This window comes from Erpetoichthys calabaricus, chromosome 2 (genome assembly GCF_900747795.2).
Source record: "Erpetoichthys calabaricus chromosome 2, fErpCal1.3, whole genome shotgun sequence".
Lineage (NCBI taxonomy): Eukaryota > Metazoa > Chordata > Cladistia > Polypteriformes > Polypteridae > Erpetoichthys > Erpetoichthys calabaricus.
Window position 1 is genome coordinate 266629387 of NC_041395.2, and position 20400 is coordinate 266649786.

Consider the following 20400-nt stretch of genomic DNA (forward strand, 5'->3'; position numbering starts at 1 on the left):
GACTTACTACTTCAGTTTAGCATATCCTGACTAGAGCTGCTGATTAAATGTACAGACTGCATCTCTGTTGTTAGTCATTAGCACTAAAACATAAGTAACATGATAATTATAATTGGATACTAACCCTCACCTATTCTGTTTCTCTTCTCGGTACTCAAATGTGGCACTTGGTGCCACGGCCCACCTGTCAAGTTGTTTTGCCTGCCTAAGGTAAAGTCATCCCTGATGGAGGATCGCAGGAATCGTGGGAAGGAGGGGTCCTTTCATCGGATTGGCTGGCCCAGCGCTGTTTCAGCAATGGAATGGCCAAATGGGGGAGGAAGCTTGATGGATGAGGTCTCCAGGACTCTAAATATATCCAAATCTTATTATGTGATATCATCTACTGATAAATTCTGCTCTGTACTTCTAAAACTTATATTTTTATACTGTATTGAGGATTTGTTCTGTTCTGTGTATTGTATTGTATTGTATTGACCCCCTTCTTTTGACACCCACTGCACACCCAGCCTACCTGGAAAGGGGTCTCTTTTTGAACTGCCTTTCCCAAGGTTTCTTCCATTTTTCCCTACTAGGTTTTTTTGGGAGTTTTTCCTTGTCTTCTTAGAGAGTCAAGGCTGGGGGGCTGTCAAGAGGCAGGGCCTGTTAAAGCCCATTGTGGCACTTCTTGTGTGATTTTGGGCTATACAAAAATAAATTGTATTGTATTGTATTGTATTCTACGGGTCCAGGTCCCTGTCACTCCATGGCTACAACAGGGTGCCCCAGTCCAGAACCAAGTCTTGTGTCCCCAAAGACCATGGTGCTCCCAGTCCTAGCCTCACCGGCCCTGGCTCTCTTCGTGGTCTTCTGCGTCGAGCCACACGCACCACCTGGTCACTCAGCTCAGCTCAGCTGGAGCGATCCTCCAAAACAGCCCCTGAGCAGTAGCCAGCCACTCCCTTGAGGGGCTCTCCTCACTGCTGCCTGCCTCCTCATTCATTCTCTCTCTTGCTTGCACCTTCACCTGCTCTCTCTCCTGCTTTCCTGCCTGCTTTTCTTTCCTTCTTTTAACCTCCACTCTGTCCTTGTCTCTCCCTTTTCTGATTCTGCACCCCTTTTATATACCGGGGAGCGGTTGCAGGTGCAATCATCTGAATGCTGCCCCAGGCTAATAATGAGACAACCAGACCACCTGTACATACCAACAAAGCAATGCACAGATGGCTGACATCCTCGCACAAACCCCGAGAAGAGCCGACTTCTCAGCTGATCGCTCGCACCTGCTCCACTCCCCAGCACAAGCACGTCCATTATTTATTTATTCAAAAACGGGGCTGGAATTCTTAAGCCGTGGACCTGCCCTTGCACAATTATTATACTAAATCCTGGTGGATGAAGGATTTGCTGAAATTTGCTGTGTGGCAAAAAAATATTAATAATAAACAACTCTTCAGTTAACATTGGAAAATGTGAGTTAGTTAAGGCTTATTGTACCAATAACGAAAAAAGGTTAATTTTGAATACTAAGGAAACTGAAAACGAAAGTGTTAAGAATCACTTTTAAAAATACAAGTGTTAAAGAAAAAAAGTATTGCATCTTGAATTCAACATAGTTACCTAGCATCATAAAAATTCTCTCAAAAGGGTTTCTATCACAGAATGCTTGTCAATGAAGTAATAGAATTCTTTACCCACTTAGCTGTCCCCTCCAGTTCCTCTATGAAGAGCGCTTTGTTTTCTGATGTTTTGTTAGGCAATTATGGACAGAGTGTGTGTCAGCTTTCCATTTAAATAGCACTGGGAGTGAAACAAGTGGGCATGGGGGCGGGGCTCAGAGACTTCACAACTCTTCTGGTTGGTTAATATCATCTCTGTCTCATGATAAAATCACTTTATTTTTGTATAGTGCTCTTCAATAAGTGCAGGCACAGAGTGTAAAACGCACATAAAATGCAAATATAGGTTTCAAAAATTACTAAATACAGAATTAGTACTCATAAAGACAGATTTTGTTGAAAACGCAGAAAACAAAGTAGAAAATGACTAACACTAATGAAAACTAACAATATCTGCCAATTAATTAATTGCTGAACTATAGCAAGTTGACAATGAAGAAAAAGAAATCAAAAACTCCAGTCAGAAGCATTCCTAGAGAAAAGAAACCTCTGGGGGGTCTGCGTCAACTGTAAGAGAGAAAATCAAAAACAAAGTCAGTTACAGAGGAACCACATGTGATCATATTGTTGGTACTGTAGCAAAGAGAAATAAAGTTACTGTTGAGGTGAGGAAAGTGCCTCTGTTGTGTCCTTTCCTTTGCAAAATCTAAAAAAAGGGCAGGACTACATTAATCCTTACAGAAGTTCAAATTTGCCCTTAATACAGGTCTGTGTCCCTGGAATTAACGTAACCCCTACTTAAATGGCACGTGTCACCTTGCAATGCTCTAAAAACGGGGCTTAAGCTTATTTAGCTTATAATCCTTGATCTTCTTCCTGTTCATCTTTTCCCATCATTCATCTTTTCTGTGTTGTGTTGATGTGCTTGATCAACCTTCTCCATTCAGCTTGGTCCTAAACCTCCTCCTCAGTCAAACCCTTTTTCTTCAGATTTTCTTTTACTTTATCAATCTACTTCTGTGTTGCCTTCCTTCGCTTTCTTTCCCCCTGTACTTCCGTTCCCATTAGTCATTTGCCCACTTATTCATTGTCTGTCTTCATCACATGTCCATACCACTTCAACCTACTCTTCTGTACTTTCTTATGTATGTCTCCCACTTATGTTTTACCTCTATTTGTCTCATTTCTTATTCTGTCGTTTTATTTTCTAACTCCACACATCCATTTCAGTATTTCATTCCATTCTCCCAACTTCCTCTCCACTTCCTCTTTTCTGGTGCTACACAACACAATGTCATAAGCAAAAAGTATGCACCAGGGTAATTGGTCTTTTATCCCATGACTCGACACATCCATAACCAAATCAAAAAGGCAAGGGCTTAAAACTAGACCCCCTGAAGCCTACGAAAAAAGTCGTAATGTCGGGCCACCATAAATTCCCTCACACCTCTTTATCAGTGTCTTTGTTTTGTAAATGTGTCAATCAGCACAAGCATCAAGCAGCCTGCTATTCCATCCCCCACCGACGCAGCTGAAGTTCTCCCAGCTCAAGTCTGTTTAATTGGGTGTGAGGTGCCTAGAGTTGTATAGGATAAATAATATAACGTTATTTGGAATACATACATTTCATGTGTGTTCCGTGTCTACAAAAGGTATAATAAAACAAGTGCACCTTTATTCAAGAATATAACCAAAGAAAAAGAAATTATTCAATTTACACGTTGCTGTCAATATGTAAAAACTGAAGTCTAAATATCAATTGCATGGATGGTGTAAAGGTAAAAATGGCTGCTTCTAAATCAAGAGGTTGTGGGTTCGATCCCTGGGTTTTCCCCGCATTTATCATTATAAGTAGTGAGCTGCTGTTATTATTGCTATTATATTATAAAAACATACATTTGCTTTGCTTGGCACACCTTAACCAAACAAACAAGAGTGTTAAGCAAAGACCAATTGTTAAACATTAATCAAGTTAAGCAGTTCTAGTAATGTCAGTTTAGCTTTTCAGTTTGTTAGTTCAGTATTTAAGTCTCTATAATAAAGTCCAATTATTTCCTCCATTCCTCCAGAATGCACAACACAATTGAGATATAAATTAGGAAAATTGTGTGCATTCCAAAATTTTTATTCACATATCAGTGAGGAAATACTTATGAGCTAAATAATAACATTTATGTTACTTAATTTGTCTCAGTGTTTATAATTGCCAAAGTTATGGAACATAACATAAAATGTATTCTTATATACATAAGCCTTAATAATTGTTAACTAATTAAGGGGTTTATTATAATTATTGTTTGTGACCAGGAAAAAAAAAAATCAGGAGGAAACTTCTGGTCCCTCAAATTAATGACATCATTCTTTTAAGCCTAATTTTATTAATAGATATTTCTGAATACCAATATTAGGCTTAGGGTTATGGTTAGTATTTTTATAATTAATATTTTGCTCAGCAGGGCTAAGCTTACTAGAATGGAAAGCACAAGAGTGAAGTTTTCCAGGGTCTGAAAAATGTTCAGACAAAACCGCACCAACACTAACAATATATGCAACTATTTTGATTTCAAACTACCATGATATGTCTGAATGACACCATATGGGTGAAAATGTAAATAATTTCTTTAACGGGTCAAATCCTGTCTTCTTGGTTAAATTAGTGATAGGGGATAGAACGGAAATGTAGTATTTCACTAAGCATCTGTAATAATTCATAAACCCAAAGGAAAAGTTTGCCTGATTTACAACATTTTGAATCAAATGAACTGAGGTCTTTATTTTAATAGTTGCCTATGTCTAGTCCCTGCCCAGAAATTTCATTAGCTAAACATAATATGGAGGTTTCTAAGAATATAAATTTTTCAGGTAAAGAAAGTATGAGAAAAATATATATTATATTAATATACACAGACATAAATATTCCTGGAATATCTCCGTAAACGTCATTAACAAAAGACTGAAAAACTGTACAGCATTAGCTAATATATTTAATAATGAATGGAAGAGGTGTAAAAGGAAGTTTGCTATTTGTCTTTTACTGCAATGTATATTAGATTGAAGGCACTTCTAAGGTCTGGTTTTCTTAAGATTTAAGAGGTAAGAAGTTAAATGTAAACACCTATTTCCATGGTTTTATTCTCGATGGTGCTCTAGACAACAGATTTATAGCACAATCATACTGACAACGTGGTATTATTTCAAAAGATTTCTATTCACTAAAGACATTGGTAAAATCAATTTGTTGTTTTGGCAGTTTGGAACTGAACAAATAAATAAAATTGAAACTTGTGTAGAGATAAAATTATCTTCAACTTCTAAATCCACTAAGGCCCTAGTTTTTAGTTTTTTTTTCGTTCAGCCAATCAGAATTAAGATCAAATTGGGGTCTGGGGGTGGAGAGCAACTACTTATTCAAAAAACGGCATATTTGTACAATCTTTGTACCTGAATTTTCGAAAAAAAAGTCCAGTGCTCCAGAATAAAAATATAAACCTTCTTGAACCACTGTATAGTAAGGTATTCACTAAGACTTTTTATCCAAACCCAGAGTGTCATGGTGGTGCTGGAGCTCTAACCCAGGTGTACCATTTTTCTGTTTTTTTTAATTTCTTTTATTTAAGCTATGATTAATTGTTTTTTCTTTTTTCACTTATGAAACAGTTCCTGCCAATAATTAATATAATAAAAATATCAATCTCTAACCTTAGTTCTTTGCTAAGGCTTTTTGTATTATCCATTTTGCCAGTGACACTCTTCCAAAATCTACAGCCTTCTAGTTTGCTCCTCTGGCTTACAAACTTCTGTATCATGTAATGGTTTGCGCCCATTGGTTCTGTATTTTTTTTAATTAAGGTTCAGTTATTGACTGATTTTTTGGAGTTTATTTTTATTGTCTCGGTTACCTTCAGCAACAAATATGTTCCCGTAGGAACACTTTATAATTCAATATATAGAACTTCAGAAACAACACTTTCAAAACAAATCACATGACACAAGGAGTGACATGGTTCACAACTGGCGCATCTAAACAAAAGCATGTAAGGAGTACCCACTGTGTATTTTCTTTCTTTCTTTTCCTGAGAAGAACCAATTCTCTTTGTCTGTGTCGTGGAAAATTTTTTAAAAATGTATTATATAGCATTAGCTCCAATTACTATTAATTCAATTTCCACTTCTTAAATTGACTGTGGTTATCAAGCAGAAAAAACTATAACAGCAGTTTTAGATTTCTCAGTACTAAATGAGCTGAGAGCGGCAGGTTGGCGCAGTGGTAACGCTGCTGCCTCGCAGTAAGGAGACCTGGGTTCACTTCCTGGGTCCTCCCTGCGTGGAGTTTGCATATTCTCCCCGTGTCGGCGTGGGTTTCCTCTGGGTGCTCCAGTTTCCTCTCACAGTCAAAAGACATGCAGGTTAGGTGTATTGGCGATCTTCAATTATCCTTGGTGTGTGGGCATGTGTGTCCTGCGGTGTGTTGGTGCCCTGCCTGGGATTGGTTCCTGCCTTGTGCTCTGTGCTGGATGGGATTGGGTCCAGCAGACCCCTGTGTTAGGATATAGCGGGTTGGAGAATGACTGACCAAATGAGGTCAGGTATAAGTCAAAAATTTGCCTATATAATGATAAATAGGGTCGTTAACTCTAAAATCTAAGAATTTAATGCCTTAGTCAGTAAAGCATCCACATATTTTTTTTAAATGAAGAACCTCCATGTTACTCATCTTCATTGGTCTTCAATCCTTCCATAAACGACAGATCAATATTGATTGTAGCTAAGAGTGATTGAGGTAGAACACACATTTTAAAATGGCAAGGAAAATAAATAGTTATAGTCAGGCTAAGATCATTACCAAAAATTCAGAAATTAGTCAGAAAAACCAGAACAGCCAGAAAAACAAAACAGACAAAATTAGAGCTAACCAAGTTGAACCAAAATTTTAAAATGTAAAGAAAAAAAGTTTAAGAAAGTAACTTTATAGAGGTAAAGTCTTTTGAAAATAAACTACTGATGCACTTTTTAAAGAGCAACCATCTCCACAACTCAGTGACATCAAGCTCTTCTGACTTCAGGACCTTCAGTTACAAAAATGCCTCAAGGCCTTCACTCTCAAAAAGCCTCAGGCCAACAAAATCACTTAAGGGAGAAGGGAACAATTTATAAACTTGGCCAAAATAAAGTAAACCATGAATATTTATTGTTTCATTTACTGGATCAAAATAATGTCCAAACAAACCAAGAGTTTGAACAATGTCAAAATATAAAAAATCAAAAACAAAAAATGAATTTCAAAAATAAACAAGCCAAGTCCTCAACAAAGCAGTCTTAGAACAGCAAAAGTAAGTTCACAAAAAACAAGATAGAAAACTTGGAACAAGAGCAAAGAATCAAAACACAAAACAGCAAAACAAAAACTCACCACAGTGAACAGCAGGGAAGCACTAGAGAGCCAAACATGATGAAAATTGAAACAATTATGCAATTACAGGGAAAGAGTCAGAGACAACGTTACACTTTATACAAAAAATGTAAGCAAAGAACAAACAAGTGAGCAGAGGAAAATTACAAGATTTACATTAAATGAAAACACTAAAACTGTCATAAAGTCCTATAATTAATTAATAAGGTATTATTTGCCATTTTGCTGTGATCCTATTTTAAACTCTCATCTCATAGACACAATCACAGGTTGGGTGCTTACCAGCAGTTGCACTACCCTGGAATCACTAATTACAACATTCCATTCAAATTTCTAAACACAAAATTATTTCTGTATTTAACTATGCACTCTCAGTTTACGACTTTGTGCTCCTTTGACGTACGATACCCCAATTCTTGTTTTGGCTTTGGTGTTGCTCTCAGATTTGTCTTTATGGTTTCAGAATCAGAACTGTTTTCCTGACAACACATATTGTTAATCCTTTTCCTGTTCCTTTCCTATTCTGATGCTGACTGCCTTGCTTTCAGTACAAAAGCAAACTCAATTGTAACATATGCATGCACACTTATGTCACTCTCACTAGCAATGCATGGCATCATAGAGACTACTTCCAAAATGGCAGCATGCAGTGAAATCACAAAACAAATAATTAAAGTAACAAAAGCAAAAAATTAAAAACAGATATACAACACGTTTTTACTGAATTGCAGACAAAAGTGCTAACATGTATTGTGTCTTAAAGAAAAAAACTCTTGTCCTGAAAAATGAAAAAGGCAAATGAGCAAGGAGACAAAAGTATCCAAAGGGATTAGGCAAAATAATGATCAGAGTGCAGGAAAAAGATCATAATAGGCAGTCAGAAAACAGAAGAAATTCAGCAAATGGTCAAAAAGGAAATAAACTACCCAGAGTCGTTAATATTTGAAAAATCCAGAAACTTGGATACTATGAGTTCTCCGCTGACATATTTTATACTATGGCTGCTAAGGTGTCATAGGTCAAATGACCCGTGTGTCACGTGAATAACAACAGCCATATCAACTGTAAACAACATGGTAACACCTCTTAAAAAAACCAATTGGCATTCCAGCAAATTTAAACATAAATAAAGTTCTCCTTATAATAGCTGGGAGGAATTAGTGTAAATCAAAATATCCCAGAGAATCACAGCTATATTTTGTTACTATTATTGTTATGTGTCACTTGGCCAAGCCAAAAACAAGACACCACGGCTAAAGGTTCAACTCAGCTCTGTTGGAAATATTTATTTAATAGGAATTTGGTGACTTCCATTAAATTGTTAAATTAATCACTGTCCTATAAGGATTGGAAATTCACAACAGATTTCAGTTCAGTCCCGGATTTTATTTTCGTTTCGCACTTCCTGAGGTAGAGCTTGTCTCTTCAAAGGCTTTCAGCAAATTGAGGCTTTTCTTTCTACATCTCTATTCATAGTGCCATTCACAGAGGCAAAATTGAAAGTGGTTCTTAAACTTTTATAGTATAACTAACAGGAATTTCTTTATATCATTGTGGTTGTAAGGGTTTCCTCCAGATACTCCATAAGCTCCCACAATACAATAATCTGCTACCAGGGCGTCCCTAAATTGTTTCCGTCCATATGTGCAATAAAGTGATGTGCAGCTGGTGTTTGACTGTGTTTCTTTTTTCAGGACTACACAGACCAGAGTTAAAATGTTTTGTGGTACCATGCTGGCAAGTACATTGCAGTCCCATTAACATCTATGTGTAAAATTGAGAAAACAAGTTCAGTATTGCGTTTTAATAAGCAGTACTAGCTGCTTCACCAAACCTTATTACCCAAAGTGTAATCAAAGGTACAGACTGCTAATCCTGGTCAGCATTGGCAGTTGATTCTAGTGGCATTAAGCCTATATTTATTTTTGCTTATAAGAGCCTCAAGACGTGTTTTTTCTTTTTTTTTTTTGCATTAAGAAAGCAAGCTTGATTTATTGAAGAACACTGAAAAAGACACTGGAGTGTGTGTTGGATGTCCACTGAACCAGAGCTGTAGCGGATATAGTCAGGGTAGGGTTAAGGGCCACTGGGTTCTTTTCTATACCCTGCAATGGTATTGCCCCTAGACACTGATATCAATTAAATATCAAATTTTTCTGAATCTATTCTTTCAAATACACTGTTGTCGAGAGCTGAAGACCATCCTTGCAATGCTGGGTACAAGGCAAGAACCAGTCACGGAAGAGATGTCAGTATATTACAGCATATTGACTAAACACACTCACACTCACTAACACCTTGGATAGTGCAGAGATGCCAGTCAACATAACATATAAATCTTGGGGTGTAGTAAAAAAATCAAACATCAAGAGAAGCTAATGGAGATATCATGGCCTCACCAAACTCCACGTACACATAGGCCTTCACATCAGCCAGTGCGAATAACTCTCAGTCAAGTTTTGAGGCTCTCTTGTTGCATTGAAGACCTCTTTCTTCAACTTGACATGTTCTCTTTCCACTGCTGTCCACAAATGGGGTCCAAGGGTTACCATCCTGATAGGTACTAACAACCTTCTTACTCAACTGTCTCCACTACTGAAGTCAGGAACAGGACACCATTTAAACTCTATGTCTATAACCTCTCCTGATATTAAGAAGAAGCTCTTCTGGAGACGAGAGTTGAATTCCTTCTGAACAGAAACATTAGATAGTCATACCTACTATCACTATACGTTTTGAGATTCCAGGTTTGTCCTGGGACAGTATCATCATATGGTTTTCCCATACTAGCCTCAGGTCGTTTAATAAAACTACAAATTCAATTACTGAACTTTGGCTCAAGTTACTCTGATATCAGATGTACTTGGGACCATCCTTTTTTGCTATGTTAAATCTATGATTAGCACAGATATCCAATAACAATTCAGGTTCAGGCTATACCCACACTACTATGTTTTAATGTAAAACCAGCATTTTATATGAAAACCCACAATAGAGTTTTTGCGTCGTTTATAGTAGTATCTTTGCCCACACTTAAATGCCCCAAAACGCATCTGATTTAGACATTTGCCTACACAGGGCGTGTGGGCACTGGCGGAAAAACTCCTTGAAAGAAGTGTGCAATGAAAAATTCAGAGCCCCATGAAAATCTGTTGTGCTGTGTGTGATTTCCAAAGTATCAGTGCATGTAGGAGTGCACTCACGGCATAGAAAAAGAAGAAAATTCTTTAACAAGCCACAGCAAATTGCTTCTGAGTCACAGTATTGCGCTCATCACAGGTGAAAGTAACAGTCTTCAGAACTGGCAAAGGTAGTCTTATCATTAAATAAAAATATCACAAGTGTTAAAGCAACAGTTAAAAAAGTAAGTGACTAGTTCTATGTTCAGGAGTGATGATAAGAAGTCCAGAGCACTCAGTTTGCATCTTGTACCAAACGGTATTTATAAAACTAACTTTACAAAGAAAATAAATAAATAAATGAGTGTGTGTGTATATGTATATAATGTCACACACGTGCAAATGGGAGGCAGCTAAAGAGCCTGAAGATGAGAGTAATTCCACGCCAGACCAGGGGGTTGTGGAGTATACTGACTCTTTACCTCACTTCTCTGTAGACCAGTTATGGGAAATTCCGAAATGACGGTATTTTCAGTCCCGGCCCTAATGATGCACCTTCCGGTTCCGGGCCCATTGATGAAGTCACTTCCAGCCCCGGCCTTGATGACATCACTTCTGTGCCCCATTGATGACATCACTTCCTCTGCTTGCCTTTAAAACTGCCATCTTGACCATCTCAAATCAGTTCTGTTGTGGTCACTAATCTGTAATACATTTATTCGGCCAATTTTGCAGCCAGGAAACCAATATACGGGTGGCTGCCCCAAACCTTTTTGTGTCTCTTTGCCTCTTATATATACACTAGACATTAAGCCTGTTACAATAACGGGCGCTAGAACAGTAGTCCATAAACATTAGTAGGAACAGTCTATATTAAATGGCAAGGGACCTTTTACCTCATTAAATTTTTTCCATAAAACGCCTGTCATTTTCTCTGACAGTAATACTGGCTTTGTTGTCCGTAATATGCGTTTAATTTTCTGTCACAACAGTGGGCAATCAGCAGATTCTCCCCAGCAACTGATGTAATGTGCATGAAAATAAGTCTACTTTTACTTTACACTTTACCGGGCCAAGCTTTCTTAATCGCAAATCTGACATCCTCAGAGTGAACACTTGCACAACAATGGGGAAGCTGGTTTCCGCGTCTCAGTACCCGATTGGACTTTTCGTGTTTTCTGTTTTAGGTCTTACCTCATTTACCAAAATCCGATTGGATCTGCCGCGCGATATTTTATAGGTCCCGCCCTCTCTGTTTTGTGTGACGCATCAGGCGGCCTTTGAAGCAGCGCCCTGTGCCCCGCGCATGCGCATTTCACCAGAAGACACACACACACGGACACTGGATGCACACGGGTTTTATTAAAGAGGATTTTATTTTACTGAATTGTGCTTTCATTTCTTTGACCTGTATTTTTTGTGAGCTCAATTGCTTACTATACCTTCTTTAAGCACCTTATTATTATGTTTCATGTGTAAAGCACTTCTACATACTGAATTGATCACGTTTAGGTAATAAACATTGATAAGAGGCTGTCAACTCTTCCATGACTGCTATTTTGGATTATGGTTTTCTTCCGTGAATTAGGAAATGAGACGTTGTAATGAGCAGGATTCAATCAGACCAGGGCCACATAATAAGAACAAATAAATCAGAGTCTGATTAGAGTATTTGTTTAAAAAAAACTGTGTTTTCACCTGTCCACACTGAAACTCTGAGCTGGTGTTTTCAGAAGTATACAGTTATTATAGAGCATTTTCAAAAGTCCCCGTTTTTTGGCTTAGGTGGAGGAAAGGCAAAAAAGGAGCTTAATGTCTGTTTTTTTTTAAATCAAAAATGTAATAGTGTGGACAGGGCCTCAGATTAGGCAATCAATTTCCCCTGATCATGCCCCTCCAAGTATCTCCATCTTCCCACACATTAGTATTGTAGTGTCACAATATGAATAAAGAGTAAGTTGATAGAACTCCATTGAGCACCAAATCCAAAATGGCCTAATACTTCAAACAATTCTTTTCTGCATATAGGCAAGGAACATTCAAATTTGTCTTCTTTCAAAGCAGACATGGCCTACTTCTCCACTTGATCCACCCAAGTGTATGATAATTAGCCAAGAGGCTTGTGGTTATCCCCATGCCCACTTACAGCCACTCCCATTGTGTAACACCAGAGATCTTGATCGAGATATCTGGCCCCAGAGCCAATTCTGCACATTAAAGTGAGTCTGACTTTATCTAACCAGTATATTTCAATGTTCTGTGGAGCAAAGCATATCATTTCTCAGTCCTTCACTTTTTTCTTTTATATGATGGATATACAACAGCAAATATTAGCAGGTCGTCAGATTAGCTATTGGATCCCTTTCAACATGACTTCTCAGGAAGAAAGAAGTATTTAAAGACAATAATTTTTTTTCTAAGTGTTAATTAAATAGAACCAATAAGTTTCATTAATAACAATTACTGATTACTTAGGAAAAAGCCATGGTGCCCCTCCAGAATCAGAACATATTCAGTATTTAATAATAAAATTAAATCAAGGCACTGTGCTACTTTAAACATTTCACACCAGATATTTTAACCTGATTTTTTAAAATTTGATATATACTTTTTTTTTCATTATTAATTTATTTCAGGTAAGTATCACAGAAAAAACAATTGCAACAGAGGGTAAAATGAACTCTAAAATTTCTTCATTGCTGTCCTTCATAATCTTGTTATTGAATAATGAAAAGTTATTTTACAGGCCTTTAAAAGTAAACATCTTCATCCGGTTTGACATATTGTCAAGTTGAAAATTGCAATGCACTCCCAGTTGAGAGCAGCTGTTCACAACTGTGCAAGGATCTTCTGAAGTTATTTTACAGGCTGCTTTGTAGCACCACTATAAATCAAAATTAATGGCTTGCCGATTTAATGGCTGTGAAAGCTAGCACTGTGGGAAGTTGGGTTAACTGCTGTCAGTCGCAAGACTCATCCGAGATATTTGTTACCAGTAGATGTGCAATTAAAGGCTTAGGGAATGAGTCTGAGATTTTATTTGAAATTTTAAGAAGTAAAATGCCATCTGCTTAACAGGTTCAGTGGAGAACCGCCTGAATTAAATCAAATGAGCTTTTCGAGGGAAACGGGGCAAGGAAAGGATTCATTGGGGCTAAAAGCTTTAACAAGAAATTACTTTTAAAAATGATAACTTCTTTAAAGGCACAAGTGGGATGAATAAAAATATCAAATGATGCTACATGCACTAGTAAATTAATGAGGGTAATTGGTAGGTAAGTAGCAATGTGGGCATAGTCTGTGCCAGACTGCTGAGGTAACAGCTTTTATTACTCACATTGGAGCATGGATACATTTTGACTATCATTTAATCCCAAATGGGAAAAAAAGAATGGCACAAGCCTTTTAGATGTCTAATTTTTGTTTAATTGTGTCATAAAGAGTTGAAATACTGCTTTAAGACAGTGCTTCTTAATACAAGAAATTGCAAAAAAATAAAAAACAATTGCTAGATCTCTGTGAAACAGTGGCAGTTGCCTAGGTTCTTTAATTCGCACTTGAAGTGCAATTTATATTCAGGAATTAAGCTGAATTCACCATTTTTAAATATTTTATCTTGCCTGAGTAAATGGTATATAATGGTGATTCAGCAGCATATATATAAATGAGTTTAGTAATAGTATAATGTATATAGTGTTCTAACCACACCTCCCTGTTTGTGTCAAATATGCCTCAGCATTAATGAGAAAGCTACTCATGCTTTTATTTTTTCTCGCCTTGATTACTGCAACTCGCTGTATTCTGGGATTAGCAAATCCCTGATACGCAGGTTACAGTTGGTCCAGAATGCTGCCGAACGCTTTCTGGTTGGGGCAAGAAAGTATGACTCTGTTTCTGCTATTTTAGCTTCTTTACACTGGCTGCCTGTCAGTTTTCGAATTGATTTTAAAATCTTGTTGCTAGTTTTTAAATCTTTACATGGGCTTGCTCCTGCCTATTTATCTGAATTGTGTGTTTTACACCAACCATCCAGAGTGCATAGATCTTCTGGTCAGTTGTCTCTTGTTGTCCCTCGTACCAAGTGTAAAACTAAGGAGGACAGGGCTTTTGCTGCTTCTGCTGCTTCTCGCCTGTGGAACTCTTTACCTCATCACATAAAGGAGTCGTTTACAATTGAACTGTTTAAAACAAGATTAAAGTCTCGTTTCTATTCACTTGCATTCTGTGACCGTTCAGTAATACTGATGGTTTCCTCGTTGTGATTATATAACATCACTTCTATTTATTATTTATTTTATTTTTATTGATGTTCATATATTTTTATTCTATTTATGTTATTTATGTTATTTGTTTGTTTTTTCTTTTATTCTATTATTGTAAAGCACTTTGGCCACAGCATTCCTATGTTGTTTTAAATGTGCGATATAGATAAATTGATATTGACATTAATCCTTGCCTTTTGTCCTCAGAGCGTTAAAAACAAGGCTAAGTTAGTCTGTTGCAGTGGTTCTCAAAGCCAGCGGTGATTGCCTGAACATGAGTGTTTTGCAGCAAACCAGTTAAACCAGTAGTCTCAAACTCCAATCCTGCAGGGCCGCAGTGGCTTTGTGACCACTTATTTTTAAAGATTTGTTCCCCTGATCATTCCTCTGATCATTCCTCTGAATTGCTTCATTTCTTTCCTTAAATGGAACCCAAACAGAAATGAAATGTGAAAAAAGACCAACTAAGTCAGGGCCTTCAACTCCAACCAGCTGCTTAATTAGACACAGAGTCTTATCATTAATTAAACCCATTCTTTAATTCCATGGCTTGTTGCTGCTCTCATTGTGCAATAGCATACATTGCTGAAATTGTTGATTTTTCTCTTTTCCAAGAGCACTGTTAACATGTTTTGGGAACCTGAGCAGATCAACATTCCTGAGACCTTCAACTTTATTTTCAGATATTGTGTGATGGACACAGTTTGCTGGTCATATTTTGGCTTTTATTTTGTAACTTATTATTGTTTGGCTGCTAATTAAGGAAAAAGACACAATTAAGGGATCGGAGTCTTCAAGAGCAAGTCATTTAAAATTAATTCAAAAGAAGTTAATCAGCAGCAAAAAGAGGTCACTAATTAAGAAAAGGCTTAGAATGAAAACCTGCAGCCACTGCGGCCCTCCAGACCGGAGTTTGAGACCACTGAGCTAAACTATGATGGTACAGAAGCAAATGAAAACACCTAATCAATGATGCACTCAGCACTAAATGCAAATTCTATTTGTCTTCTGCCTGTGAAGGACATGTTTAGCATGTACTGCGTAAGTTTTCCAGCTGGCAGCACAAACAGCTTCATCTGCCAAAAATGTGGAGTTATCTTAGAGCTGGTCGGGGGAAAAAACGTTCTTTGGAGGATCACATTTGGAACCTGAGAGTGATTAGGCAAACTAAAGATTGGATTGACTCTGTTTGTTTAGGCATTTCAGCCATTTCTGATTTGGCGTCAGTCTGTTCAGGCCAGACCAAGATGGAGGATATAGTGGCTGTGTTTGCTGTAGCAAAAACCTGCAAAAACAATGATTTTTGAAAGTTACATTAATAGCTTTACAATTCATTATTTTTTTTAGTTTCTTTAACTTGTTATTTTTTCTAAATATTACAATGTGAAATTTGTATTTATTTTTATCAAGTGTGCCTTATTTTCATTTTGCATTTTATTTACTTTTTTAGTATTTTGATTTGTAATTTTTACTTTATTCTATTACTACTCTTTTTCAGTTTTCTATATAACTATCTATTGTGTTGTTTTATTTATATAACTTGTTTTTAACAAAATTAAAATAAAGTATTTGTGATATACTCTTCAACAAAAATATATTCCTCACTACACTGGTTATCTGGATGCAAACTACATATGAATTCATAGAGCCCAGCAGTGCTATATGAGTGACACGAGAGTATCCATTGACAGGAAAGATACATCAGTGCCGAGGACTAAGACTGCTATGTTCTACAGAGAATCTAGATAGACCATAACCAGTCATAGCAGATAGAAAGCTTCCCTAAATCTGTTATTAACATTAAAATTGTGTCAAAACTGGCTAGCAGGCATTGGAAAAGCTTGTACAAGGACATTGAAGAGCTGTTGTTCAAATCATTTAGACAGACCCACACCGCACAACTTCCTTCTAGAGGTTTCTGAATGTCTTACTAAAGAGATGGTTTTAGTTGAATTTGCTACATTGCCTTTCTTCAGAATGTGTCTATAGAATTCTTTTTTGTAATCATAAAAGTACAACATATTACATTTGATTTTGTAATATAGCTTATATAGATTTGGAAAACACATGTTTGAATTTACATCTTATTCTTTCCATATTTAATGCTAGCATAATTTTTGTATAATGGAGATTTAGCCTATGTAAACATGTTGTGGACTGTTGGTGGAGATGCCTGATTTTATCTCCCATAGTGTCAATGATACAACAATACAAAATGTGTGGCTATTTCTATTGCTCTTGCTATTATAAATGGAATGCTCTGCAACCATATACTACATATGAGCTCTTCCCCATACACTCTATGACTATTATATCAGAGTTAACATGTCTGCTAGTAACTCCTTGACACTAAAGAAAGCCACCCGACTATTGGGCATATTGATATTGGCTAGTTTTGAAAAAATTTCTACAAAATGATCTAAATTATCTACAAATATAAAACAGCAAATAATTGATCACATAAATATTCACACCCTTTAAGTCAGTTTTAGTAGATGAACTTTTGGCAGCCATTACAGACTTTAAAGTCTAGGTCTCTGTTAGCTTGGCACATCTGGATGCAACCATTTATCCCCATTCTCCTTTGCAAAACATTTCAATCTTTGTCAGGTACACTAGTTCATCATTTGCTATAAAGGTAATAGTTCTAATAAAAAGATCACCTGTATTTTGGCTGCAAAATTGGTGATCAAGACAAGGAATGGGTGCCTCACATTTGCTGTGCGATATGTGCTGTCAGTCTGAGAGCCTGGCCCAGAGGCACTCGAAAGTCGATGCCGTTTGCTGTTCCAATGATATGGAGAGAACAGAAAGACCATTTGACGGACCGTTACTTCTGTTTGATTAATGTGTCTGGTTTCTTGGCCAAAAACAAGAAGTCAATTGAATATCCTAATCTGCCTTCAGCAATGAGACCCGTGCCACATGACGACAGTCTTCCAATTCTGAAACCACCAAAGGACCTTAGACGAACCAGATGAAGAAACTGCAATGCAGGGTACTGACAGTGACATTGACCCGGATTTTAAACTGTGCTCATCAGGCGATCCACATCTGATAACACAGTCCGAATTGAACGATTTGGTCAGAGATTTGGGTCTGTCAAAAGCAAAAGCTGAGCAGCTGGGTCGAGACTGCAGGAATGGTGTTTGCTGTCACCAGGTACGAAAATTTCTGTGTTTCGAGGACGGCATCATGATAAAACCAAATGTTTTGCATAAGTCAACAGTCTCTGTTTCTGTTGTGACATTGAAGGATTGTTCTCGGCCTTGGGTTGTGATCACAACCCGGAAGAGTGGCGTCTCTTCATTGATTCATCAATGTTAAGCATGAAAGCTGTTCTGCTACACAATGGCAACGTTTATCCTTCAGTACCTGTTGGCTATGCAGCACACATGAAAGAAACATAGGGAGAATATGGAACTGTTGCTGAAGCACATCCAGTATAGCAGGTACAACCGGAATATCTGTGGAGATCTTAAAGTCGTTGCTCTGTTTCTAGGACTGCAGCTCGGCTATACAAAGTACTGTTGTTTCATCTGTGAATGGGACAGCCGTGCCAAAGAGTCGCACTGTTCTCGACAGAACTGGCCACTCTGTAAAAAGTTAGTTCCAGGACAGAAAAATGTGGCACATGAATCGCTTGTCGACCTGGCAAAGATATTTTTGCCTCCTCTTCACATAAAATTGGGACTCATGAAGAATTTCGTGAAAGCACTGAACAAGGAAGATGAAGGTTTTCGTTATTTAAGACAGATGTTCCCAAGAATAACTGACTCCAAGATCAAAGAGGGCATTTTTGTTGGCCCCCAGATCAGACATGTTATGAGTGACAAGCAGTTTGAAGATCTGTTAGTTTGGCCGGAAAAAATTGCCTGGAAAGCCTTCAAAGACATTGTTGACAATTTTCTGGGCAATTACAGAGCCCCAAACTACACTCAGCTGGTAGACTACTTCTCAAAGCATACAAGACAATGAAGTGCAACATGTGACTCAAGATTCATTTCCTCCACTCACACTTGGACTTCTTCCCTGCAAATCTGACAGTGATGAACACGGTGAAAGGTTTCACCAGGACATTGCTACGATGGAGAAACGATACCAGGGCAACTGGAATCCGTCAATGCTTGCTGACTACTGTTGGACACTGCAATGTGATGCACCAGACATTGAATACAAAAGAAAATCAGGAGCAAAACACTTTTAATTCTGTTGAATTTAATAGCTTATGTGAAACATAAACGTGACTAAATACGTGATTGTCAGTAAACATATAAATGTCTATTTCTCAGTTGTGCAGTGAAATTTAATGGAAAATATCAAACAAGACATTAACAGACACCATCATTTCATCTTGCATTACTATTAAGGTGACTATCATTCAAAAGTTGTTATCCCACCTTTCAACCTTTTTGGCTGTATTTATATTAAAAAGACTAATTAATACCAACCGCACTCTCTGTTCACACTGCTCTCTGATTTTGGTAGGGGAAAGGTGTTTTGAGAATGAGTTAATGTTTAGCACTTTACACCAAACATACATGTTTGAAATACAGTATTGATTGATTGATTGATGTGTGTCTTATCCATTATAAACTTACTATATATACATATATATTTAAACATATAAATTTAAATATTTAGCTGATCTCCTCCAAAAATGTTGTAACATCTCTGTTCTCTTGATACAGTTAACACAAAGGAAGCCACATGGCACATGTGCACAGAGTAAAGTCATATATATCGCTTACAAAAAAAAAAAAAAAAAGGAAAAAATCAGTGTCAATGGCAGATGTATGTAAACTCATCCATTTATTATTTTTCTCCTAGGGCCAGCTTCTTTCATTAACAAATTGTAACAAGCCAACCAAATGCACAGTTCTTTCTTAGTTTGATAATGCTGCCAATTAGTGGATGTGGAAAATGAGACTGTAGTGGTGAAATGGACTGCAGTATTGGACTAAAATCTTTTTATAGTTATCTAATGATCTGGACTTTTCTTAAATAACATTGTCACAATTACAGAGATGTAGAATGGACTAAATTCTCAGAAATATATTAGTTATTTTGATAAGCAGCCTAAATTCTAATTTGATGTATGTTTCAAGTTGACATACTTATGGGAAATGATTACAGTATATTTATAGAGTAGGCAGTTCTGTGTATTGCAACAGATTAACCTCAAAGCTTGTGTGTGCATAGAATAGAAGGAAAAAATATCAGATATTGCCAAATGATAAGTTAAACAGGAAGTCAATCTGTAAAACGGCCACTTCCCTCTCAAGTTTTAAATAGCATGGGAAAGTTTGGGCGTTTTCTTAGGAAGCAGTCAATATTCGAAGCAGTCAATATTCAAAGTAAATAATATGAAATATCAGAGCAGGACACCTTACCTCTTATGAATCACACATTGTCTTTCACAGATTAATTTAATATAGGAAAACATTTACCATCTACAAAAAACGTCTCTTCCTTTTTCCAAATCTTTCCAAAGTAAGTTTCTCCTTGACTGCAGTTTTGCAGTACTATGAGCTTTCTTTTTAAACTAATTTATGGTATAAAGACAGTAGTTTAATTATTCCAATCATTGTTTTAAGTAGAACTGATATCCAGTTTTGAACAGAGCAACTTTGTTGATGAGTTATACAGTGGCTAGTACTGCAGGTTCATGGCATTAGAGTCACGAATTTGTTACTTTTTGCTGAATTTGCACATTACCTATTTGATAAAATGTTTTTTCTCCTCTTCCATTAGGTTCCTATCAAATGAGTAAGGCATGCATGTTACATTAATTAATGACTGTATCATAAATGGTGTGTTCTAAAACAGCCCTGCCTTCCTGTTTGGGAAAAGGAGACTTGTAAACAACATGGATAGGTATAGCACGGTCAATGAAACTATCCCATTTTTAACATTGTCACTGAAGTTTAAAAATATTTGGGGTATAAAATAAATTTAAATTATGAAATACTGGAGTGGCTTCAAACCAGAAAACTGTGAGAAATCTTTGC